This window comes from Lissotriton helveticus, chromosome 3_1 (genome assembly GCF_964261635.1).
Source record: "Lissotriton helveticus chromosome 3_1, aLisHel1.1, whole genome shotgun sequence".
NCBI lineage: Eukaryota > Metazoa > Chordata > Amphibia > Caudata > Salamandridae > Lissotriton > Lissotriton helveticus.
In genome coordinates, this window is record NC_136061.1 from 216390237 (window position 1) to 216416026 (window position 25790).

The 25790-nt window shown below is 49.0% G+C and overlaps 1 protein-coding gene and 1 long non-coding RNA gene across 2 annotated transcripts in view; one reads left to right on the top strand and one right to left on the bottom strand.

The window, feature by feature from the left end:
- The window catches only part of LOC144822292 (uncharacterized), a 71011-nt gene extending 45522 nt beyond the window's left edge, over positions 1-25489 (top strand). The window contains exon 2 of the long non-coding RNA XR_013608598.1: positions 22916-25489. This is a non-coding gene — a long non-coding RNA (uncharacterized LOC144822292). The remainder of the gene's footprint in view (positions 1-22915) is intronic.
- MMP28 (matrix metallopeptidase 28) overlaps positions 1-25790 on the bottom strand; it is a 515249-nt gene that overhangs the window by 461415 nt on the left and 28044 nt on the right. The gene's annotated exons all lie outside the window — the stretch shown is intronic.

Here is a 25790-nt window from a genome sequence, read left to right on the forward strand (position 1 = left end):
CAAGGATTGGCTTTTTAACAATTTTACTCCCGGTTCCAACTGTCAAAGATGTTTGCAGCAAAAAGAAGGAAGATGGCTGCCTCACACAGGATTAAATAGACATTAGAATGTCAGGTTTACTATTCTAAGTTTTTCATTGTTTTGTAGTTGCTACTGTGAGTTGGCAATTAAAGAGACAAGCATAATATCAGCCTAAGTGTCTTTAATAAAATCGTGATTTTCTACCCGTCTAGCTGTGGAAAATCTGAATTATCCTTCAATGCTAACTTCCTCCTAAGCCCACATCTCCTGAGGCAACAGATATAACTGCCTAATAAAAAAGATTGTGATTCGAGATTGCCCAATTTAGCCAACAAGCCAAATATGTTACAATTTGCTATTCTCATAAGATTTTATTTACTTTCCAAACTAACCTGTTACAGTTAATGTAGAAAAAGGAGATCCTACTCATGTCAATCTAAGCATTAGCAGAAAGACGTGTAGAAATATATGTGGTGAAGGAAAAATACATGCCCAAGCTGTTTACAATAGCAAAATATAGAACAAGATTGGAGTGGGGGTCTGGGAGGGACGAAGACACAAGTTTTAGTAGTATAGAGAAATATAAATAGTAAACACACCACAAATGGAAAGTTAAAGGCACGCATTGCAAGGACACGTAGATAAAGTAGACACAGAGAAACAAGATAAGTGGGAGGTTAGGCCTTACAGAACAGTAGACGCATAGAGGAGGAATGGGACTGCTAGGCTTCAAAACATGAGACAGACAATTAACAACCGTTAGTGCAGGGAGCATGAAAATATATCAGTAACACATGCACTTGGGTCACATTCCATAAACATTTGGTTAGATGTCTTTGTAGAAACGATTGCCTTTTGCTGAAATGATAAGAGATAATGATGTGCTTGAGCAAGTGCTTGATTTGAATGCTAATTAAATGTATTGTGGTTTTTACACTAAATAAGAAACTGCCGGTTACGTCTGAGTTCAGTTTCCAGTTCCATGGAGCTAACTGACCTTCCGTGCATATTTGATAAACTCTGTGCTATTTTGCCAACAGAAATATACAATGTAATTCAATTTCTTCTGTTACCTGCCATAGTGAATCATCAGTCCTACTCATGGAGAATTATCACTAATTTTTAGACTTGTTCCCTGTGTTTTTATGTAAGGTAATGTTTCCCCACTTCCAGGACGCTTTAGGGGTTTGTATTGAGATACCAAAAATATTGCAAAGATCTTGCTGCCTTTCTTCCTAGCTTATATCAGATTGTATGACAACCGTTGGGGAACCCTGCCACTTCTCTGGGATTTATTTGCCCCTTGTGATTACAAAATTGTGTACTCTTTAGGTCTTCCTCCTTATTCAAGGAGGGATATCGACTTGGAACTAATGCACTTTTTCGGTTCGCAACCAAGGGTCTGGCTGTGCTCAGGGCAAGGTCAATCCTACAGCAACCATCTTACTGTCCTCTTTCCTAACCGTCAGACTCTTCAACTGCTACCTCGGCTGCTCTTCCTTTAAAGACGCCTTCCAGATACTTTAATCTGGGAGCTGGGCATCTGACTTATTCAGAGTAAGGTCTACGGGTGCAAAATTACAGTCCCTTGGGGGGCGTGGCCAAGGCGGCGATGTGAACAGACACATCTCGGGCGAGCTCCGTCGCCCCGCTGCCCCAACTAGCCATCATAAGCGGAACCCGGGGGGCTTTCAGGGGAAATCTGCCTGCCAACTGCTCCCTGGACAAGGGGTGACCTCCGGGGAAATCGCCCCGGTGCGAGAGACCCAGCGGGGGCCAGCCAGTGCCCAGAACGATTACCGGCCAGGGTGCTCCCGCCATTTTGCCGCCGAGCCCGGCGACTGGCGCCCTGAGCGCGCCTTCATAGCAGGCGTCCCCTTGAGCTGCAGAGGTACCTGGAGGAGCGAGCGGTCTCCGGAGGCGGATTCCCCAGCTGCCGACTACACGTCGGGAGACCAGAGACCGGAGGGAAAGCTGCAGCAGATTTAGAGGCGGCCCCCTGGCGGGGGTGTTGCAGGAGCCCGGCTGCGGACATCACGCGAGACCCCGGCTTCTGCGGAGGCGCAAGGCCGCGACTGGCGCGGGGAGACGGCCGACAGAACTGCTGCTGCGACGCCCTGCTGCGGGACCACGATCGGTTGCTGAGGAATCCTGGAGTGCAGTTCCCGTTGTGCCCGCCGCCTGCCTGCTGACGGCTGAGCCCTGGTCCCTTGAGCCGCGACCGGGCTCCTTCAAGGTACTGTCCGCCATCTTGCCTCCCCTACCGGCCCCCGCCGCCCGGGTGCCTGCCCTCCCGCGCTCCCGGCTGGACACTGCTGGACACCTACGCTCACTCCCCCCTGCCCTCCCGCGACCTGGCTGGACACTGCGGGCCCCGTCGGGTGGTGCCCGCCTGCTAGAGCGGGGCCGGGCGCTGCGGAGAAGGCCCTCCCTGCACCGCGCTGCCACTGGGGTTGAGGGAACCGGCCTTTGCTTTGTGAGCCACAGCGGGTCCCTGTCCCGCCTTTGAATAGCCAGCGGAGCGGGGTGGTGGAGCTGCGGGTGGCGGCGCGCTCCCCGGACTGAGGCGGAGTGACTGCACGGCCGCCGGTCCTACTCCGGGACCCGGCTTCAGTGAAGGGGTGAGGCCGCTCTGGGTGCGGGACGACTGCCGGCTCCCCTGGTGGGGTATCGTCTCGCTCCCCCTGACCCTTGCTGGACTGTCCTTGGCGCCCCCCTCCTGACCTGCGGACTGCTGCTCTGCCGGCGCTCTGGGCTGAGGCGCTGAGACCGGTCACGCTGATTACCTTCCCGGCCGGCTTGCCTCCATATCCTGGAACTGAGCCGCCATTTTGGGCCCCTGCATCAGTGCCTCTGCTTGACTCCGCTACCCTTGGGGACCCTCTGGGAGGCGCTAGAGAGGGTCGGGCCCCACTGGTCAAGCTCCGGTGCCCGCGCTGGACCCTCATCTGCACTTCTGCCCCACGGCACCTGGGGGGGGCTTTGGGCTGACCGGCTGCCTGGAGCTATGGCGGCGCCTGGAGCTGCCGCGCAGTGACTGAGAGCGCCGGAGGAGCTGCCCGCTATCCTGGACAGGCCTTGGAGTGCTGTTGCTTGCCACCTCGACTGCACAAGCGACCCCACAGCGTACTGGACCCCTGCTGCCCGGGCGAGCCTCACCTGCCACCAACGGGCCGGGACTGCCCTACCTCGGGCTTGTGGAAGTTGTCCCGCGCCGCCTCCTGATCCCCGGCCTTGAACCCCTGATCGCAGGACCAGGGCTGCTCGACCACCGGGGCGCTGGTGCGACCTCCCTTGATCTTTTCCTCACCACGACCCGGAGGATCCACGCAACAGCCTGCCCTGCTTCTCACTATCCTTGGTCACTCCGAGTTGGTCATGACTCGGGGCAGAGGGACCAAGCCGGACCCCCCCCCAGCGACGACCAGGGGCACATCCGTGGCTTCCATGTGGGGTAAGGCGGGTTCGTCGCCATCTTCTGGGGGTCCCCCGCCAACGGGGGAGAAGCCTCTACCGCCGGCCGACTCCCCTCCGGTGACTCAGGCCTTCATGTCCTCCTTCATGGCAGATCTTAAGTCCGAAATTGGGTCCCTCAGGACGGAGGTCCACACATGCGTCAAGGAACTACGCAAGGAGGTCACCGACCTCGGCGACCGGGTAGATGGCCTGGAGAAGACGGTCGACTCCCGCACCGACGACCTCGAGCAGCTCTGGCAGAGAGTGGCGACCCTCGAAGAGCAGCACATCCAGCTCCAGATCAAGCAGGAGGATTTGGAAAACAGGGGGCGCCGCAACAACCTCCGCATACGGGGTGTGCCACTCGGAGAAGAGGGGACTAACACCATGGCCTATGTGGCGCTACTCCTGCAAGCGGTGTGGGGCGAAGAGGATGCTCCCCCACCGCGTCTTGACCGCGCACACCGAGTCTTTGGAGCGGGGGGCAAAGCTGGCCTCCTCCCAGACATTGTCGTCAGACTTCATTACTTCACGGAGAAGGAGGCCATACTCAAGGCGGCTAGGGATGCCCCGGACCTGCGGTACGAAGGCCACAGAATCCAGATCTTTCAGGACCTGGCCCCCACCACGCTCCACAGGAGGAGGGTCTTCCGACCGATCACGGAGAAGCTCCGGACCCTCAACATTTCTTATCAATGGGGCCACCCTTTTGCTCTCATCTTTAAGTGGGAGGGCAAGCGAAGGGCCCTCCGGTCCTACCAGGAAGCGGCGCAATTGCTTGAAATGCCGGGGTCCCCGGATCACAGCCCGGCCCGCTCTCACCACACAGAGAAGGCTCCTCCGCGCCCCGACTGGTCCACTGTACGTAAACGTCGCCGGTCCCCCCCTGTGGACGCCCTCTCTGCCTCACAGACCAAGCAGGACATTATTGCCCACATCCGCTCCCTCGAGGGCGACCGCGGGGAGCAGGACTCACAGCTTCCCGCTTCTGGCGCTGAGGGCGGGGACCGTCCTACGACACCGGAAGGCCACTGATTGTGACCACTGAGACCCGAGCTGCCTTCTGCCTCCACTCGCCCATCGGACACACGGACTTATCCTATCGTGTCACGGCGGCCTGTTCCTACTGCTCTTGGAGGGGGACCTCCCCCATCTCTCTAGCGGGTCGCCCCTGCGGCTTCCCCCCCTGTGGGGATCGGGAACATCTGACTCTGGCCGACACCTCTCCTGGGTCCTGCTCCACTCCACTGAGCTTCGGTGCCCTGTTGGCGACTGGTCCGCGCATGCGGACCCATGACTCACCCCCGGACTACCTAGCGGCAGCGGGGTGGACGAGCTGCGAGACGACTGGATTCCACTTCATCTACCTAGATCTCCGCTCCCCCCCTTTGTCCCATAGGAAGTGACATTCCTGAGTTCATCCAAACCCTTGGGTAAAGGATGTCTGGTACCTGGGACAATGTACACTGGCCCTGTTGGCCTGTTTTGGTTATATCTCTTCTTTGCGCCCTTTATATTTCTTCTCTCTCATCTCTTCCTCCTTTTCTCTTGCTCTGCCTTCTCTTACTGTTCTCTCCCCGCGCCTGCGGAGGGGTGGCGTGGTGGGTCCTACAGGGGTTGACGCGCTGGAGGCGAGTTGAGGCTGCCGCTGCCCTGGCTGAGGGGAGATTTGCTACACTGGGTCTTGCGCTGCTCCACTCCCCCTTGGTACTATGACAGCGAACGTCCCTACACCCTTGAAGGTCCTCTCACTCAATGTCAAGGGGCTCAACTCCCCCAACAAGAGAAATCAGATATGGCGCTACCTCCTACACCACTCCCCTGACATTATCCTCCTCCAGGAGACGCACCTTCTCAGGGGAGACACCACACGCATGGCGCACCCTAGATACCCCACACAGTTCTGGGCATCCTCCGACACCAAGACAGCGGGGGTGGCAATCCTCTGCAGGGCTGGCATTAGGCGGGGACCCACGAAACCCTTCAAGAGTGCTGACGGGCGTTTCCTCCGAGCCACGGTGCAGGTGGGTCGTATACAGCTCACCCTCGGATGTGTATATGCGCCCAACCAGTCGCAGGACAAATACCTCCAGACACTCCTGCGGGATCAGTTCCCATCGGGTGACCCTAACGTGATCCTGGGTGGGGACTTCAACCTTGTCTGGGACCCTGAGCTGGATCGTGCGGGGGCCTCCTTCAATGGCACGGGAGCGATGTCCGCTACCCTTAGAACGCAGCTTACAGACCTGGGACTCGTGGATGTGTGGCGCTACCACAACCCGGGGACCCGGGACTACTCCTTTTATTCACACTCCCATCGGACATACTCCCGAATCGACTATCTCTTCACATCCCTTGCATTGGCCCGAGACTCCTTGGCTGCCGCTATATCCGACATCTCCCTGTCAGACCACGCCCACGTGGAACTTTTGCTGCAGGACCCCCTGGCCCACGCCACTCGTGAACGCCGATGGGTGCTCCCGCCGAGAGTCCTTCGGGACCCGGAGGACGTCGCCAGCATCCGTGACGCCATAGACTCGTATTTCGCTGTCAACGACACCCCTGACTTGCCCTTTCATACGATCTGGGATGCCTTTAAGGCCACCATTCGGGGCCATATCACCTCCCTGGCGGTGGCGCGGAGGAAGGAGGAGTTCAAGATGGAAACCGACCTGGCTAACGAGATCAAACAAGCGGAGGCCCGGGACCGGGACTCCCCTTCACGGGCGTCAAAGAGAATTCTCGCCAACCTCAGGGGGCAACTCCGCGCTCTGCGCACCAACAAGGCGGAACACTCCCTACTGGCGCTCAAACAACGCTACTACGAGGGCGGGGACAAAGTTGGCCGCCTGCTGGCCGGCAGGCTGCGGGCACGTGCCGCTAGGGCCCACATCGCCAACGTCAAGCGGCTGGACGGCACCTGCGCCACCACTGAGAAAGCCAAGCAGGCCGCATTTGTCGCTTACTACACTTCTCTATATGCTGAGGAGCCTACCTCCGCGGAGGCGCGGGAGGCCGTTCTTGCGGATTTCGAGGGGTCTCCACTGTCTCCGGCGTGTGCAGCTACACTAGAGGGCCCCCTGCAGGAGGAGGAAGTAACGGAAGCTGTTAAAGACCTTCCCACTGGAAAGACCCCGGGGCCGGACGGCCTGCCGTTGGCCTTCTATCGCCTATTCCTGACCCAGCTCCGCCCGCACCTGCTGCGGCTATACGGTTCCTTCTCGGACACCACCGGCCCGTCCCCTGACATGGGCCTGGCGGAAATCGCCCTGATCCCCAAGCCGGGGAAGGACCCCACCTTATGTGCCTCCTACCGCCCCATTGCCCTCCTGAACACTGACCTTAAGATCTACACTAAGATCCTGGCCAAACGGCTGGACCCGTACATGCCGGGATTGGTAAACCCGGATCAGGTGGGTTTTATACGGGACCGTCAGGGGGCCGACAATGTTCGCAGGTTGGCACATTTGGTGGGGAAGGTGCAGCATTGGGATATCCCGGCTTGCCTCCTTTCACTAGACGCGGAAAAGGCCTTCGACCGGGTGGATTGGTCCTTCCTGCGGGCGGTCCTCCGGAAACTAGGCCTAGGCCCTACCATGATTTCTAGGTGCATGGCCCCGTACCTCGGGCCGCAGGCCAGAATTAGGGTCAACGGCCAACTGACATCGCCACTCTCGATCCACAGGGGCACGAGGCAAGGATGCCCGCTTTCCCCGCTCCTGTTCGCCCTAGCGGTGGAACCCCTGGCGGAGCTGATTAGGCGCACTCCTGACATTCACGGGATCCCCCACGGGGGGCGCTCCAACAAGGTAGCACTGTTCGCGGACGATCTGATCCTTACTCTTACGCACCCTCGGGACTCTCTCCCAGCGGTGCATAACGCCCTCACACTGTTTGAACAAGCGTCCGGCCTTAAGATTAACCACACCAAATCTTGGGCTCTGAACCTTACCATCCCCGAGGAGGAGGTCTCTTTCCTGAAGGGGGTCGCGCCCTATCGTTGGGCGGAAGACCACATTAAATACCTGGGCCTGGACCTCACGCCCCACCTCGACTCGTGGTCCACGAGGAACTGGGCCTCCTGCCGCAAGGAGGTTCTGGCGGACCTGCGGAAATGGAAGCCCTTGATGATTTCTTGGCTGGGGCGATTGAATGCGGTCAAGATGTCGGTCCTCCCCCGTATTCTATATGTTTTCCAGTGCCTACCCACCCCGATCCCGCTCCACTGCATCAGGAATCTCCAACGTGACCTCACGTCCTTCATATGGGGTGGCAAGCGACCCCGGTTCTCGCAGAAGGTTCTCATGGAACCGAGAGACAGGGGCGGTCTCGCCTGCCCAAATCTCCTCCACTACTACTGGGCTGCGCATCTTCGGTTCGTGATAGAATGGGGTGCACGCGAAAGCGACAAGCACTGGTTCCACATGGACCGAGTAGTCACGGGGCGCACCATATGGGATCTCCCTTGGCTGCCGCGTGTGGCGCGCTCCAGAAGTGCTTACATGGCGGTCCCAACGAAGACGGTTCTTGACGTGTGGGACAGAGTGGCAGTGCCCAAGGGACTAACGACGTTCCCCTCACCACACACCCCCATTGCAGGTAACCCGCACTTCCCTCCTGCCGCCCGGACCCGGGCTTTTGAGAGCTGGACACAGGGAGACTGCAGGGTTGTGGGGGACCTCTTTCTTGGGGGGTCGCCTAAATCGTGGCCAGACTGCAGGGACGAATTTAACCTCCCCTTAACCGCCAGCTTACAATATGCGCAGCTGCGCCACTGGACTTCGGGAGACGACATGTTTCGGGCTGCTACCAGGGCATACACTCCATTCGAGAAGTTGGCACGCTCCCTAGGGGGACTGAAGCGGCTCATCTCCCAGATCTACAACATCCTGCAACACCCCACCAATCCGCCCGCACACCCCTACCAAAGGCAATGGCAGTCGGCGACTGGCGCCGATATCACACCTTCTCAGTGGGCTAGGCTGTGGACTGACATTCCCAAAACCTATCGCAGCATTCCGCAGAGGGAAAACGCATACAAGATGCTTACGCAATGGTACTACACCCCCCTGCGACTCAGCAAAATGTTCCCCACTTCCTCCCCACTGTGCTGGAGGTGTGGCACTGCGACTGGCGACTTCGTACACATCTGGTGGTCGTGCTCTACCCTGGCTGTCTTCTGGAAAGAGGTCCTTAGTCACATCAAGAAGGTGTTGGGTTTCCCCCTCCCCGAGGAGGTATGCACACTCCTGCTGGGCATTCGACCCCCCACACTCAGGGCCCTCACGCGCAGCGACTGGATCCTCACCCTTCACATGTTAGGCGCTGCCAAACAACTCATTGCTCTGTACTGGAAGCGGGCTGAGGCACCGCCGATAGCGTCCTGGTTCGTGCGCCTCTGGCAGGTCCTGACTATGGAGCTGCTCACGGCGCGGATACAATCGAAGGGGGTACGCTTCAAGGCGGTGTGGGAACCTCTTGTGCGCCATCTGTGCTCCATCAGCTATGCCCGCCATATGCCTCCCAGACTTCGCGCCCTGCAGTTATTTGAGGACGCCCTCATCCCTGCTGACCCGAGCAGACTAGGCTCTTAGTCGCTTCCCCCGGTGCAGGCTTGCGTCTCCTATCCCCGACCGGCGACTGCAGTTTCTCCCCCTAGACCCCTCTCCGCCTCGCTACTGCTCAGTCCTCTTCCGACTTTTTCTTCTTTCCTACTTGCCTCTCTGGCTTCCGCCCCTCTTTGGGGCAGTTTGGGCCCCGTTGGGCCTTTTGAAAATGTGACATCACTGCTCCCTCTCCTATACGCGCCTCCCCCGCACAACGATGCATCGCCAGCGTATGGTTGCCTCCTGCCGCCATTGCCCCTAAAGCCACGCAGCCGGCCCCCTCCAGGGGTTGTAGGCAGGGCGCTGTGTTAATGCTCCATCCTCCCCTGGCAACGTGAGTTTACACACTCCTTTTTTGCGCGGCCGGCCCCGACTTGGGGTTGTAGGCTTATCGCTGTGTTCACAATAAAACAGTTTTGAACAAAATTACAGTCCCTTTATCACGTTAGACTTCACACACTTGTTACCCAATCCTGTCTTACTACTTCTACACTAGCCCTTTGGATCTAACCTGGATATCCGTGGGCACTCCCCGAAGGAATGTCTCTTCCAGGAGCTTTCCCCTGGGTAATGCAGTACTGCCTATTATATTCCCTTCCATTTCCATGGGGAATTCACACTTGCTCTTTCAGTATGTACCGGGAATCACCACATTTAATTTCTCTAAATATATATCATTGCATCCTCACATAAGGACAAAGAAAAATCCCATACATCATGCATGCATTTTCTCATACTAGGATTGCCAAAGAATCATGTAATTAAGATTTTAAGGTACAAAGTCAGGCCTCTCCTCCCCCCTTTTGATAGTGGCTCAGGGAACCTTACCCACCTGTTTGACTAGGCAGACTTTAATGTAGCACTCTGTGTCTGCTTACCTGACGTATCTGTGCAGTAGTCTATTAAATTCAGGGCAGGCAGCATCTCCGTCTGGCACAGTCCAGGAAGCAAGGGTGGGTGGACTCCTGGCTGGCGAAGCCAAATGTTGCCGGAGAATGAAAGAGACAACATTACTTCTATGTCCCATGGAGCGCTCCAGTGTCCATGTCAGACCTCCCAGTATTACATGGATATAATAACGAAGTCACCCATCATATTAGAGGCCCTCCTTGATGCATTCTCACAGATATTTACAATTCAGGAGAATAAAACATGAATGGGAGACTACATCCTCGAGCACCTCAAATAGTTGTTTATATTCAGGATAATATTGTAACATGTATTGCATCAGGCACAAACCCCCTTAAACCCACCACCTAAATGCACTTGCTCCAGATAGAACCATGGAAGAAGTGTTACACAGACTAGTAATACGTATGGTTGATGTTCACCAATTTGGTCTCACGAAGATATATGTAAAGTCAGGTAACACTGCTTAAGATCAACATGTGTTCACCCCTGTCATGGGTTAGTGGTATTAAAAGACAAATATATTAGTACAGGAGACAGGTCCAAAAGGGGGCATAAGAAAGTGGGCAAATGAACCAGGGCTTAAAAGTGACACTCTCCTTGCACATAGGAAACACACACATCCTCAGGACAATAGAGAACCCTCTGGAATACATGATAAAAACGTTCCCCTTCAGACAAGAAGATACAAAAGTACTGTAAACAATGGTACAAAGGTACCAAGGGCCACGCCCAGCCATGGCCAAAGGAAGGGACATTCGACGAAGACATAACTGAACACACATTGACTTACATTCGATCTAAGTAGAAAAGAAAGAAAAGACAGAAAAGGGAAGCTACCCTGTCATTATGGTCGGTATTCTTTGATACAAAAACAAAGGTGAAACCAACAGCACCCTAAGAGGCAATAACACAGTCCCCAGAGAAGCACTCGCCCTATAGCCTTTAACCCATTTTGCCAGTTCTAGGGTACCAGTATACTGTTAGAGTTGAGCTTAAATGGGAGAGGGAAAAATTAAGGGGAAACTAGGCACTTTTTGACTCCACCCCTACAACTCCTCAAGCCGTTCCATAACCGGACTGTAGAGACAGACTAAAATGAATTGCAGCACACCATGAGACAGGCAAAACGTACAATGTACTACGGGACAGAACGCCAGAACTTGCTGCACACCCGCAGTGAAGTATTTCACACGGCTCTTGATTTCAAGGTAATAGGGACCTCTAGTACTTTTGGAACGCTACCCGTTGGAAACTCTCACGGCTGACCTTTAAGACAATGTCAATTTGTTTTTGACCAACTAATTAAGGAACCGCATCAATTCCACCATCATATTAACTTTTCATCATATAGGGTGGGATCGTGTTCAATACCTTTTGAGACTCATGATGTACTCATATCAGATTTTTGATAATGAGTCCTGATGTAATGTAATGTGTGTGTGTGTAAATGTGTTGGATTTGTAAAGCCCACGGCTGCCCGTAAGCGTCCCGGCGCTGGAGACCGCTGGGGAACCCGTCCTGGCTTTCCCTGTGAGATGGTTCCTTCTTGGTACCTCCAAGGTGAAACCAGGCATCCCCGGCGTCTGTGGGGGGCCGTTGTAGAGATGAGGCAAGCTAATGCCCAGAGTTGCTGAGTGTGATCCCTGGTTAGAGTAGGCGCCGAGGCGAGAATTGTCGAGTCCGCTGACCCTGGTCCACGACCCTGCCGCGTCGGGCATTGAACCCTGGTCCCGGGCCGTTCTCTGCTTCTGGGTCTGCCGCCTCTAACCAGTGAGCCACACCACTCCACTGATCAAGATGGGATAGACGAAACAAGTGTTTGCTAATGTGAACAGCAGTTGGGATTACAATAAAGTGCTTGCAAAGAACAAGATTAAAGAAACTACATCGATTGAAGACTACATGATTATTACAATATTGTCACATAATGTTTTGCATGTGCCAGATCGGTGTAATTAGATTTAGTGGGGCTCTAACTTATGAATGTTGGGTGAACATTCATCTGTCATGTGCACTGTATCCAAGTGGTTTGTGCAATACACTGTGGTAACCCTCAAGTGAGCGCTGTGGAACCCTCCTTTCACCCCTTCCTATGGGACATGTTCTTAGGCTGGGAGATACTTCTGCAGAGACTCCGAGTTAGTTGAGGAATAGATAAGAGGAGAAAGATGGGAAAGGGACAGAGATGCCACAATATAATGAACTCCCAAATGAGTTACAAGATGTAGCAGCAAGGGCAGAGGAAGAAGGGTCGTGGGAAGAAATGCCTAACAGGGATTCAGATGATCAAGCCACTAGCCAGAGACCATATAATTTCCAAAGCGTCCTACGCCAGGGTTAATAATGGCATTGAAGGACAGATATGTGGAAGAAGTCAATATTAAAAAAAAAAAAGGTCAGATCTAACACCCATAAAGATAATTGAATGTAAAGAGGGTTGTTACTACTGCCAGCCCTTCTCTGAATTGGCAAGATGGACTAAAAGGATGGGGAGGAAACTATAGCCCTGACAAAGGTCTTTTCAACCCATCGACTTAGCAAATGTTGGAAGATTGTATGCATCAGGGACAGGGCCACCCAGATTGGAACCGCCCCTATATGCAAGAGTGCCTGGGAGGAGCATGCTATAGACAAATCAACTAAAGTCCCCCAAAGACCAGATCCGAGGTTAGGCCCGGGACCAGTAAATCCTCGAACAATAACTCAGTACAATAACTCAGTTGCTCCTTATTTTCAAGGGTGGGCAACTACCACATAGTACAGTGACCACAAATAGGTAAAGATAATTTAAAGAGGGCACTACCCAAGCTCTCTGGGGGAGCGGGAAAATGGATAGTATGCTTTGAGAAACACACTGATGGAGTGAACCTCGCTTGGCACAATGTTAAAAGCTTGCTAAGTTCTCTGGTGAGTGATGAAATAAATATCATTTTTACCAAAGCAGGGTTCCCTCAAATAACATTTATAATTACACAGTTTGACAGGCCATCCTTAAACAATATCCGTCAATTTGTCTGGGATGCGCTCCAGCGGACATACCCAGACAGACCAGACATTGGAGCCCTTAAAGTAGAGGGCATACAACCGACTGAAGACATTGCAGATTTCATTACCAGAATGAAAGAGCAATTGGTAGAGTAAGAAGGATGTAACTGGGAAAACACGGCAGGGAATGCAAAATGATATTCTAATGTGTTGAAACAGGGCCTGCCCATGGATATACAAGCAAGCCTAGATGGAGTAGTGGGAATAAAGACTAAACCATGGCCAGAATTACAAGCCCTTAGAATACATTATTTCAAGCGAAAATAAGAGGATAAGGAGATGACACCACAGGCAGAGTGCACCACAACTACGTTTGTGCAACAGAAACTTTAAAAAACCAAGTACAGGAGGGGCACTTGTAGCAGCACCACAAGTGGCTATCGTAACACGAGTGCAGGTGCACGCACTAGGAGGGCAGCCAGTAAGTAACATGGAAAAGTGAAGAGGAGGTTTTTCAGGTGGTCAAGGGTCAGCACAAGGAAGAAGACAAGGAGGATCTAGGGTAGGACAACAGTGTTAATATTGTGGCAATATGGGCCATTTTGTAAGGGGATGTAGAATAAAGAAAGAATGATGAGCAAGCGCAGGGATGATCACCCCGCAGAGGCAGATGAGGTCGCAGCAGATGCAATGGGCTCCCCAACAACAAGTAACACGGGGACCCCTGCCGTTCCCTCAGGTTCAGTGGACCGCACAACAGGGGTAAATGCTACAGATTATACCCCAGGTTGTCAGAAAAACTACAGGAGGACCGACACATGTCCAGATGGGAGGAGTTAACAGTACAAGGAGGCAATTCCTTTTATGCACAACCCCAAATGTTCGGATGGACACCGACCAACAGTTATACTTAATGAGAGACCCCATAGACAACCATTATGTGTCCAATACTATCGATAACCCACAGGTCAGCTGAGGAACGCCCCCTAGTTTTCTAATCAACACTGGGCCCACCAAATCTTGTATAACGGAAGGAACAATAACACTTTCTCGCACGTCAATGCACACACAAGGGTTTTCTGGGGCTGGCAATGGGGTTCCTTTCACAGAATCAGTGAGCATGATTGTAGGAGACACACAAATCGTAGGACCATTGTTATATTCCACAGAGGCACTAATCAACCTTCTCGGAGGAGACCTGATGAACAAAGCTGAATATGACCATTTCTTTTTTGGAAGATGGGTCAATTGTATGTCACACACCTGGCGTTAGACCAGGTAGGATGTTGTCACTTATAGCTCATGAGGACTTGAACAATAGGTCAGAGGAATTCCTACGGATACAGAGGCATTTTTGTGTGGCATACATGTTGTGATAGCACATAAACCAGTGCTCCTGGTGAAGACTGCGCAGATTCCAAAATAACTATTGTTCAGACCAGAGAGGTCTGTGAATCCCATAGAAGAACCTGCCATGGTGCTAGAAATAATAGCCTTTGAAATAAGGCCGCGTTATACATTATTAATAGCATTTGACAAGAGACAGGCATCAATAGTATTTACAGAAATAGGGGTCAAATTAAGAGACAATCGACGAAGAAATGTTTGATGACAGCCCATCAATTGAGACAGTGGTATTCCAAATGGACATTCCCATTAGAGTACAGCTGCAATACAGAACGGTGCCAAAAAGCACCCAAGACACAGTACAGTGAGAGAAAAGATTTGGCAATGGTACCATAGAGTCTGTGGACAAATGGGGCACATGACGTGGGAATGATTAAAGGTGCTGAGCCTGAGAAAAGAACACTGAAACCCAGGGCGATACTGCCCAGGGTAGGTCAGTATCCCTTGTCCAAAGAAGCAGAAGAAAGATTTTTTCACACAATACAGGCGTTACTTGAGCAGTGAGTGATATACAAGGTAACCTCACCCTGTAACACCCATATTTGTCTGATAAAGAAGGCTAAGGAGGGGTGGGGGAGGGACTTGGAGGATGATTCAACATTTTCGCCACCTGAGCGATATAGCGATACCAGAATTTTCAGTAGTACCAGACCCATCAGTCATAACGGCAACATTTCTACAGATGCCACCCACTTTTCAGTGATTGATTTGAAAAATGCTTTTTTGAGCATTCATTGCACCCAGATTGTCTATGTGTAAACTCTATTAAATACTGACTAACTCAGTATTGCTATAGAAGGCTCTCCAAGGAAATGGTGAGTTCCCGAGTACCTTCAATATGACAGTAAAAAAGGATTTAGCATATATAAAATGCAAAAGCACCCTTTTGCAGTACGTAGATGAGATTTTGGTGCGTATCCCCATTGAAAGCACATGCAGAGGTGATACTATTGGTCTTCTTTGCATGCTCGCAGAAAAAGGATACAAAGTGGACAAAGATGAATTACAATATGTGCAGACAGAAGTTCACTATTTGGGACAGATAATATCCAGCGTCCGGAGGAGGGTGACGCCTGACATAGCAGAGATCATTAGAAACATGCCCAAGCCCACTATCTCAAAACAAATGCAGCAGTTCATAGGACTCTGCAATTACATGAGACAGTGGGTATTTAACTGCACCACTTCTGACCACTCTAAAACAGTCCCATAGCAATGGAAACAAAATAAACTGGACTGATGAAAGAGATTGAGTATTTCGGGAGCTAAAGAAAGCAATCCCAAAATCTCCAGTGTTAGTTACACCCGACTACAGCAAACGATTCTACCTCTTCTGTCACTGTTATGAAATGACAATAGCAGCAGTACTGACTCAGAGACATCTATGGGACAAAAACCAATTGCCTACTAGAGTGGGCTGCTAGATCCGGTCATGAAAGGTCACTACCCATGTGTGCAAGCGCAGGCTACAGCAGTATTTGCAGTCCAGAAATGCACTACCGTAGTGATGGGATCACATTTAACACTGTATGCAGAGAGCATGTGGTATGTGCTATCTTACAAAGAGGCAAGAGCACCCCAACAACTCAGAGGGCATCTGAATATAAAGTAATACACTCAGTACCATAATTGAAAGTGGTTTGCTGCCCCACAGTTAATCTAGCAATATTCTTTGAACACCCAGTTACTGACAATGAACAATTACATGACTGTGCTTATTACCTACCAGACAAAGGACGTAAGGTGGGAGAAGGCCCCATCCCAGGAAGCATGTTGCTATTTGTAGATGGGTCCTCTTTCATAGATCAGAAAACTGGGATTAGACATCCTAGAGCAGCAGTTGTAAGAGCTGAACAACAGGATCACCGGATACATTATAAATTATTAGCCAGATGCCCCATTTTTATATTCTAGCATTCACTGATGGGAAAGGAAAGGATTTCCTAAATCTGATGAGTCCCCTGTGATGCACAAGATGTATTGGCACAATTAATGGAAGCTCTAACTCTTCCATCTAAAGTAACAGTGATAAAGTGTGCAGTGCACACCAATCAGCAAGACCTTATCTCCAGGGGTAAAACCCGGCAGACTGGGAAGCAAAAGAAGCAGCTAATCCTTTGACAAATTATAATGAACATGATGAACATACATAAGGGATGATGACAAGCATGCAACAGGATGCTATGGAATTACCACTCCCATATGCAGACAGCAAAGTTACATTTGCGTGAATTGCAAGAACAAGCACTACCTCATGAAAGGGAACTGTGGGAACGGCAAGCCTGCACCCAGTCACCAACAGATTTGATTTACCGGCAAGAGAGCCAAGTCAAGTCAGTAATGCCTCAAGCCCCATTGCGCATGGCTCTAGAGCAACTACATCTCCCAGCACACACACCCCAAAACAGTATCTTCTTGCTACATTACAGACAGATTGGTTTATTACATAACTGTCTGAAATGATCTCTATGTACATTGCAGAATGTACGGTATAACAGTACAGCCCTAAGCCTACATTAAGTGTTATCACCTCTACAATACCACACCCAACTGTTCAATATAGAAATCTACACTTAGATTTTGTTGAGATGATAGAAAGATGTAACAATTACAGGCATCTTATAGTAATGTTTTGTCCATGATGGATTGTAGCAAGAACCTGTGTGCATAGTGATGCTAAAGCAGCAGCCAACTTTCTGATAACAGAAGTAATACCTTGTTGGGGCGTGTCAGAAATGATTTGCTCCGATAACGGCAACCACTTTGTTAATGCAGTATTTCAACATATTTGTACCGCCCTACAATAAAGCAAACTGACATCTGTCTCTTACCCCCAAGTAACGGTATTATAGAGCGCCTGTACGGCCTTTTCAAGAATAAAATAAGTAAACTATGTGCTACTCTGCAAAAGAAATGCCTGCAATGCCTACCACTGGCTTTGTATGCCCCCCGGAAGCGATCACCATTTGACACCACATCAAATATTGACAAGACGTCCCATGCCCACTCCTTTAACAACTGCACGGCAAACAACAGATGCCCATATGACGGCTAAGGTTTTTGGGGATGAAATGAGTTGTTACTTGTCTGAGTACATGAAATCTGCCAAGTTCTTCTCTAAACGGGTAGTGTGAAAGGAGAAGACTGCCGCAGCCCAGCAAACCAGTCCGTTACTTGTTGGCCAAAAAGTTTATGTTCCTAACTTCATCTGCAAATGGAAGGACAAGAAGTTCGAAGGCCCCTTCTCAGTTACAATGAGTACTGACACTGCATTGACAGTGAATGGCAGAAAACCATGGATCTACTTGACCGATGTCCGACTGGACCCCTCAGACACTTCCACAGACAGAAGGGGAACAAACGAGGGAATGAGACACAGGAGTACAAATATCTCCCTTCACAGCCTAAGTGGAGCATTTTGTTGACCATGCTAGCGGACAGTTATATATTGCGTTTTGTTTTTCTTTCATGTCTTTTTATGCTGTTTGCTACATTGCAATGGTATTTTACTTCATGTATGGCACTATGTCAAAATATCACGCCTTTGCAGAGAGCAGTATGCAAGCACATAAATGTATCCCATGGTATTCATGCTAGCTTATTAGATAATATGTGGTATCAACATATGTCAGGGATAGGTACATAGACTTCTAACACCTCATGTCTTGTGTGTTCCTTGATTCCACACACCACCAACACAGACAGGTAACACTAGTCCAAAGAGGTACCTCCGAATATTACCATGTGTCTGTTGCACTTCTTCCTTGCAGAATATGAGCACAGATGCAACCCCTGCAGGTAAAACAGGGAACATTCCTAGTAAACACCACGCAGTATGAGAAGGAGTTAGCAGATATAATGAATGCCCTAACAAACCGCCAAGAACTAGTAGTTAAGTTAGACGCAATGGCCAGGACAGGGATTACGAGGTACAAGGTTGATTGCAACAGGGATTAAACTTACACTTTTCTGAAAGAATTACTCTGCCACACCCTGCCCCACCATTGTCAAGAGAGGCTATATTTCTGAGTAAATGGATCAATATACGTTCATGTTCATTGGCACCATGGTGCCACATTTGGGTGTGGCTTCTTAAACCTATCAAGCGTTTGGCCTGTAATCAGTAAGGCTAGGTCATATATACTACGTTAATAAACAAAACAATTGCCAATACTGATAATTTTTCAATCAATCATTCATCTTAAAGATCACACACTCTAATTACTATGATCCTTTAAATGTATTCAGACCATATTTTTCAATTTTCAAATTATTTTGTAAAACATAATTTTCATCAATACTCATCAATTTATACACATTTCATCGAAATCAATGACCTAACAATAAACAGACTATGGGGCAGATGTATAAGAGGTGTGGCGCCGCGGCCAGGGCGACTGACGCTGGAATCTGGGGACCACGGTTCGATCCCCGGCTCCGGCGGCAGGTTAGCCCAGCACCATGTGACTCTGGGCAATAGCTCGCTTAATCTTCCCGACGGCCCCCCAGCGCCTAGAGACCCTTACGGGTGATTGTGCGCTTTACAAATGTGGACTTTACTTTACTTTATCAAGCATTTTTAGGTTTCGACCTGGCGAGAGCACGCAGTGCTCCGCCCAGGCCAAAATCTTTTGAGTTACAGTATGGATGTTCGTCCCGCCTCTGTTTCCCATTGGCTAGCTCCATAAATGGACGCTAGCCATTGGCAAACAGAGGCGTCCGTCATCCTGCGAGGCGACTCGTGGGCGTTTCTGAAGAATTTTTCTCATCCGGCCCCTTTTGTCACGTCAGTGCGGCGGTGGGCGAGGTTTATTTTTTCCGACGTCGAGGTTTTATTTAGTCATTCCGCCGCCGGAGGAAGTCAAGGGGAGTGCCTTTCTTACCGTTCCCTCCCCCCTCCCGCTGTCCGTCTTCCCGTTCCTGCCCCCCCCCGCTGTCCGTGTGCCTGCTCGCCCCCCTCCCGCTGTCCGTGTGCCTGCCTGCCCCCTGCCGCTGTCCGTGTGCCTCCCGCTGACCGTGTGCCTCCCGCTGTCCGTGTGCCTCCCGCTAGGTTGTACCTTTTTTATTTTGCTTCTTTATCATTTCATTTATCGTTCGTGTCCCCGTTCCCGCCCCCCTCCCGCTGTCAGTGTGCCTGCCCGCCCCCTCCCGCTGTCCGTGTGCCTGCCCGCCCCCCTCCCGCTGTCAGTGTGCCTCCCGCTAGGTTGTACCTTTTTTATTTTGCTTCTTTATCATTTCATTTATCCGTGTGCCTCCCAAAGGGTGCTCTTGGATTCTATTTTTCTGTAATGTGCTCCATGTGTGTTTGGGCTCTATCTACTGTGTTATACTGTGTCCAGTTATCCTTTTATGACATGTTATTAAACTCTGCTATGCTAATACATTCCTGTACATTTACACTATGCTGTGCTATAATACCGTGCTCTATGTTTCATGTTGTAGTGTTAGGTCATGCTCCGACATACTATGCTTTTTTAATGCCAGGCTGGGCTATCTCATGTCGTGCTTTTGGGTTCTGGGGGGTTCATGGAGCCCCTTGCAGTTGTATTATAGATGTGCGCCTTTTATTCAGGGTTCAGCCACTTGAATCGAACACGTCTCGCTGGAGGATCGATGTATCAAAAACCTACCACCGCCCGTGTCACTGGGAGGACCCGAAAGCCTGTCCTGAGGCTTGGTATTAAAAAATGAAGCAAATGAAGTCGGGGACATTTCAGAAAGTGTAGAAGACTTGGCAATTTGCAATGTAAATGAAAAAAAAGTTCCTCCTATCATTAGACCACGTCCCATTACTCGTACCGTGCTTGAGTGCAGCCCACTTTCTATAACTAGTCATGGGGTATCAATGATGGTGTCTTTAAAACTAACCGTATATTTCACGGAGGTTCGTTTAATTCACTTCAGGGGCTGGCCGACTGAGGGTCTGTTGCAGCAGTTCAAACCTCTCGACATGCGAGTTTCGCACACTTCTCTGCAGCCGGCCATGAATCTCCTGAGCTGTCTTTCCGGCCTGCCATATGCTCTTCTGTGGTGGTGACACAGTTGCGCCATAAATAACCAGAGGGGCCGGCGAGCTGATGCTTTGGGTAAAGCGGTCTGCTCGCTTTAGTTTGTAATGTTTATTTTTAGCCTCTCTGCACCGCATGCTGATGTTTCGCTCCTTCCGGGAATGCCACTGACAGAATTAGACCCCAATGGCTGCTCACGCAGGCGCGCCACTCTGCAAACTCGTGCCCACGTGCTCACGTGCCACTCGTGTTTGTAGGTCAGAGGACACGGCCCTGCATGAACGGGTCCTACTCAGTGAGATATGTTCAAGGGCTGAAAGGTTTAATTTCTTAAGGTGCCTGTAGGTGACATAGTTTAATGTCACTTCTGCTGGGGCTTTTCAAGTTGCAGAGTTGTTATGTAAAGAGAAGATGTGATGGTCACACCAGATTAAGTTCATGTTTCTTCTTGTTGTGATTAATCCCGGCATGCCAAAGATTACGTGTGGGTCAAGCCACATAGAAATTTTCTTGCCACGTCAGTATGGTCATACCAAATGTTCGTTACCTAAGACAGAGACAGATGTTGCATATTGTTGGTTCTGGGAATGAAATTAATTAAGGCTTCCTTGAAGGCTCCGTTGTTTGAGGATATTATGTATCGCAAAAGAAATGAGCAGGAAATTATAAGTGAAGGGAAACACATTTCATGGATCTTATCAGTACTAGGAAAGATTCACATTTAGTAAAGTCTTCCATTTTGCCCGTTCTTCTATATTTGAAAACACCAACGATCTCACCCGCTGTCTACACATGAGGGATCCCGAGTGTGTGCGTGTGTGACTGCTCCAGTGTGTGCGTGCATGTGACTGCTCCAGGGTGTGTGTGTGTATGTGACTGCTCCAGAGTGTGTGTATGTGTATGTGACTGCTCCAGAGTGTGTGTGTGTGTATGTGACTGCTCCAGAGTGTGTGTGTGTGTGTGTATGTGACTGCTCCAGAGTGTGTGTGTGACTGCTCCAGTGTGTGTGACTGCTCCAGTGGGTGTGTGTATGTGACTGCTCTGGTTGTGTGTGTGGCTCTGGGTGTGTGTGTGTGTGTGGCTCTGGGTGTGGCTGGCTCTGGGTGTGTGTGGCTGGCTCTGGGTGTGTGTGGCTGGCTCTGGGTGTGTGTGGCTGGCTCTGGGTGTGTGTGTGTGGCTCTGGGTGTGTGTGTGGGTGGTAGTAATTACCGTCTGCTGAGCTCGTCCGTAGGGTACAATAGTTCTCACATTTGCGAGAGATTAAGCTATTGGCAATGTAAATGACAATGCCATTTATTTATCTGTTTTCAAAACCAACACATAAACACACATTTTGTCATTTACAATGCCAATAGCTCTAATTTCTCCAAAGGCAAAACCGTTGCATTGTAAATGCTTGTTACATTTCCAAACGGCCAGAATCGGCCTGTTTGCGAATACAAACATTGGTTTTCCGATGCAGCAAAACTACAACTACAACAACAAAACAATTCTTTATTTTTCTCTTTGGTTCTGTACAGATAAAGATTAGGATTAAACAATACATAAATTATAATGGTCAACCTTGTAGAGTACCATCCACAAAAGATGTTTTACTTTTTCTCTTACAAGGGCATACCACCAAACAGCACTTTTTGGAGAACCCCTAAAGACACCTGGACGAGTTTGAAACGCATGAAACTTTTTCCTTAGCCAAACAAGTGTTCTGTGCAAAGTATACCACTGTAGCTCAGGTGTAATTAAACCATACAGTCTCAAAATCAGTATATGAAAAAATCTCTTTTGGGCTTAGTAGGGTCACTGTTTGGTGGTATGCACTTGTAAGAAAAAAAAGTCAAACATTTTTTGTGGACGGTATTCTACGATGTTAACAATTATAATTTTTGTATTGTTTAACCTCTTCAGCGCGGCGCGAATTTTCGCGCTGTGTTGAAGGTTCTAATGAGCCTATGGGCTCATGACGGAACGGTTCCGTCATGAGCACAGCTCAACCGACGCTCATGACGGAACCGTTCCGTCATGAGCATGGAAGGGGTTAACCCTACTCTTTATCTGTACAGAACCAAAGTGAAAAAAAAAGAATTGATTTTTTGTTGTTGTTATTGTAATTGTGATTTATTCAGTGTTGCATGTTTTGTGAGTTGGTCTCTGTGTATTGTACAATCATTGATTTCGATGAAATGTGTATAAATTGAGGAGTACTGATGAAAATAATGTTATATAAAATAATTTGAAAATTGAAAAATCTGGTCTGAATAAATATAAAGGATCCTAGTAATTAGTGTGTGATCTTTAAGATGAATAACTGATTGAAAGATTATCAGTATTGGCAATTGTTTTGTTGATTAACACACTTGGGTGTAGGGCCCTTTCTTTATGGAAGGGAAACCAGAATGACAATAGCACACAAGAGAAGTGTCAGACAGTGTGGTATGAGAATATATCTAGATCAACTTCGGTAGAAACATCTACAACTCTTCGAGCCGGTAGAAACCCCATTATTTTCTCTTTATGTTTCAGGGGAACAGAAGAATCCCGGTGGAAAACATCAATTGCAATACTACAACCTTTAATCCGGACATGAAAGGGGGCATCTACAGCCTAATGGACTACCACTGGAACTGCGGAGAATGGCTGTATATGAGACTTCCTTCAGGTTGGAGTGATCTCTGTTTTCTAGTTACCATACACCCCCCCCCCCTCCCTGGTGATTCTAGGAGTGGGAATCTCCCAGTTACATTACCACCCCATGAGCCGTCCAGCGATCTTGCTGCACCATCATCAGATGAAGAGAGCTGCAGAGCATTTTGGTACAACAGCCTGGGAATACGTCCCGCAGGAGCACCGGCTGTTCAATGACACACAGCTCTTCTTCGGCACCATCCTTTCATTCGGTCAAGCAAAAAACGACTGCGTGTTGCCTGCAAATTACCTGCTAGGAACTAATGAAGGCTATCAATGCAGCAGATGATGGCTTCAATGCAATCAAAGAAGAGTTGCAAGCTATGAGAGAAATGCGTATGCAGCATAGATATGTGTTGGACTTAATGACGGCCATGGGGGGGTGAGTATGTGCCTAGATTTAACTGCCTGCTGCACAAGTATTCCAGCCAATAACGCAGATAATTAAACATCAACAGAGGCCATACAAACTCTGCATACCTTGCAAAGAAGATGGTGGGCGAGGGGGGTTCCCCCGACGAATGGTTCTCAGGGTGGTTTACTTGGATACCATCCTTGATGTCAGGACTATTTAAGGACTTGTTGCCTATCATTTTAGCAGTGCTATTGAGGTTCTGTGTCTTCCAGTTAGTGATAGGATGCTGCAAACAGGCTAGTCAGAAGTTGGGAGGGATGTTCACCACTAGATTGGTCAGTAAAATGCAGGACATTGAGGAGAATGTATACTCATTAATGACTCCAAGCAAAATGGAAGGTGAGGCATAGTAGAAATTTCAGGTAAAGGGGGGAATCTTACAGTGAATGTAGAAAAGGGAGATTACCTACTCATGTCAATGCAAGCATCAGCAGAACAAATTGTAGAAATATATGTGGTGAAGGAAGAATACAGGCAGTAGCTGTTTACAACAGCAAAATAGAGAGCAAGAATGTAGTGTGTGCCTGGAGGGAAGCAGATACAAGTTTTAGTAGTATAGAGAAATATAATTAGTAAACACAGCACAAATGAAAGTCACAGGTACGCATCGCAAGAACATGTCTCTGAGAAAATATGTAGATAAAGTAGACACAGAGGAACAAAATAAGTGGGAGGTTAAGCCTTGCAGAACAGTAGACGCACAGGGATGAAAGGTGTTGCTAGGCTTTAAAGCACAAGACAGACCAGGACAACCAGTAGTGCAGGGAGCATGAAAATATATATCAGTAACACGCGCACTTGAGTCGCATTCCATAAATGTGTGGTTAGAACCTTTTGAAGAAACTTTTGCCTTTTGTTGAAATGATAGGAGATAATGATGTGCTTGAGCAAGCACTTGATTGGATATGCTAATTCAATGTATTGTGGTTTTTACACAATATAAATAATCTCCCTGTTATGTTGCGAGTCTGAGTTTAGTTTACAATTCCACAGAGCTGAATGACCTCCTCTGCATATTTGATAAACTCTGAATTATATTGCCAACAGAAGTTGTGTTGTCCTTTTCTTTCTCCAGTAACACCTCTTCTATATTTCTATCCATCATCTCTAACAGCTTAGTTTCTAGGTAATTTTCACTGAATTGATCAAGGAGTGTGAGGAACATATGTCCTTCAGGGAATCATGACTTAACTTTTTCAATACAAGGTATTTTTCAGATCCCGTAATAATGCTTCCAAAATTTAAAAGTAGGTTGAAGGCTTGTATAAATTGATGGAGAGCAATTTCAAGACTGAGCTCTTGGGGAAGGAAACCGTTGTGATGCCTGTTCATCTGGTAAGCCCCCTACTTAGCTGGATGAGGTAAGGGATACTGAATCAAGGAAAGTATTACTGTTAATAAGGACGGGCCATCTCCCTGTACTTATAATTACTAACACATGATACACGAGTGCAAAACAGCATGGTTCTGTACAGAGGATACCAAAAGTGTTTCATATATAGTTTGGTTGTGCTTATATGGTTAAAAATGTAGCTCAGTGGCTTTTTTCCGTTCTTGACTATTTAATAACAAGCATTTGCAATGCAATAGGTCTCGCATTAGGAAAGTTTGAGCTATTGGTATTGTAAATGACTACTTTTTTATTTATGTGTTGGTTTTGAAAATAGCGAAATTAATAGCTTTGTCATTTACAATGCCAATACTTTTAACTTTTGCAAATGTGACACCTATAGCATTTGTAATGCAACATGTTCTGTAATTACGTGACTTAGATGTATTGATATTACAAATAATAATGGCATTTAATTTTTTTAAATAATTAATACTTACATAAAAGTTATTGTAATTTATAATGGCAATAGCTTAAACTTTTGTAAATAACTTTTGTGAAGATTATGTTCAGTGTATTTTATTGTGTCGAAAATCCAAGAACCGAAGTGAAATCTTAACATCTTTTTGTGACATTTGTAATAAAGCTTGAAACATTGAGAGAACATATTTGAACCAGTTGTTGTTGAATGGTTGCACAGAGTGATGCTGTGGTAGCGCATAGTGATGTTGTGGTGCCCCTGAGTTATGCAGTGGTGCCCCTGAGTTATGCAGTGGTGCCCCCGAGTGATGCTGTGGTGGTGCGATAGATAGATAGAGTGAGGTCGATAGATAGATAGAGTGAGGTCGATAGATAGATAGAGTGAGGTCGATAGATAGATAGAGTGAGGGTGATAGATAGAGGGTGATAGAGTGAGGGCGATAGATAGATAGAGTGAGGGCGATAGATAGATAGAGTGAGGGCGATAG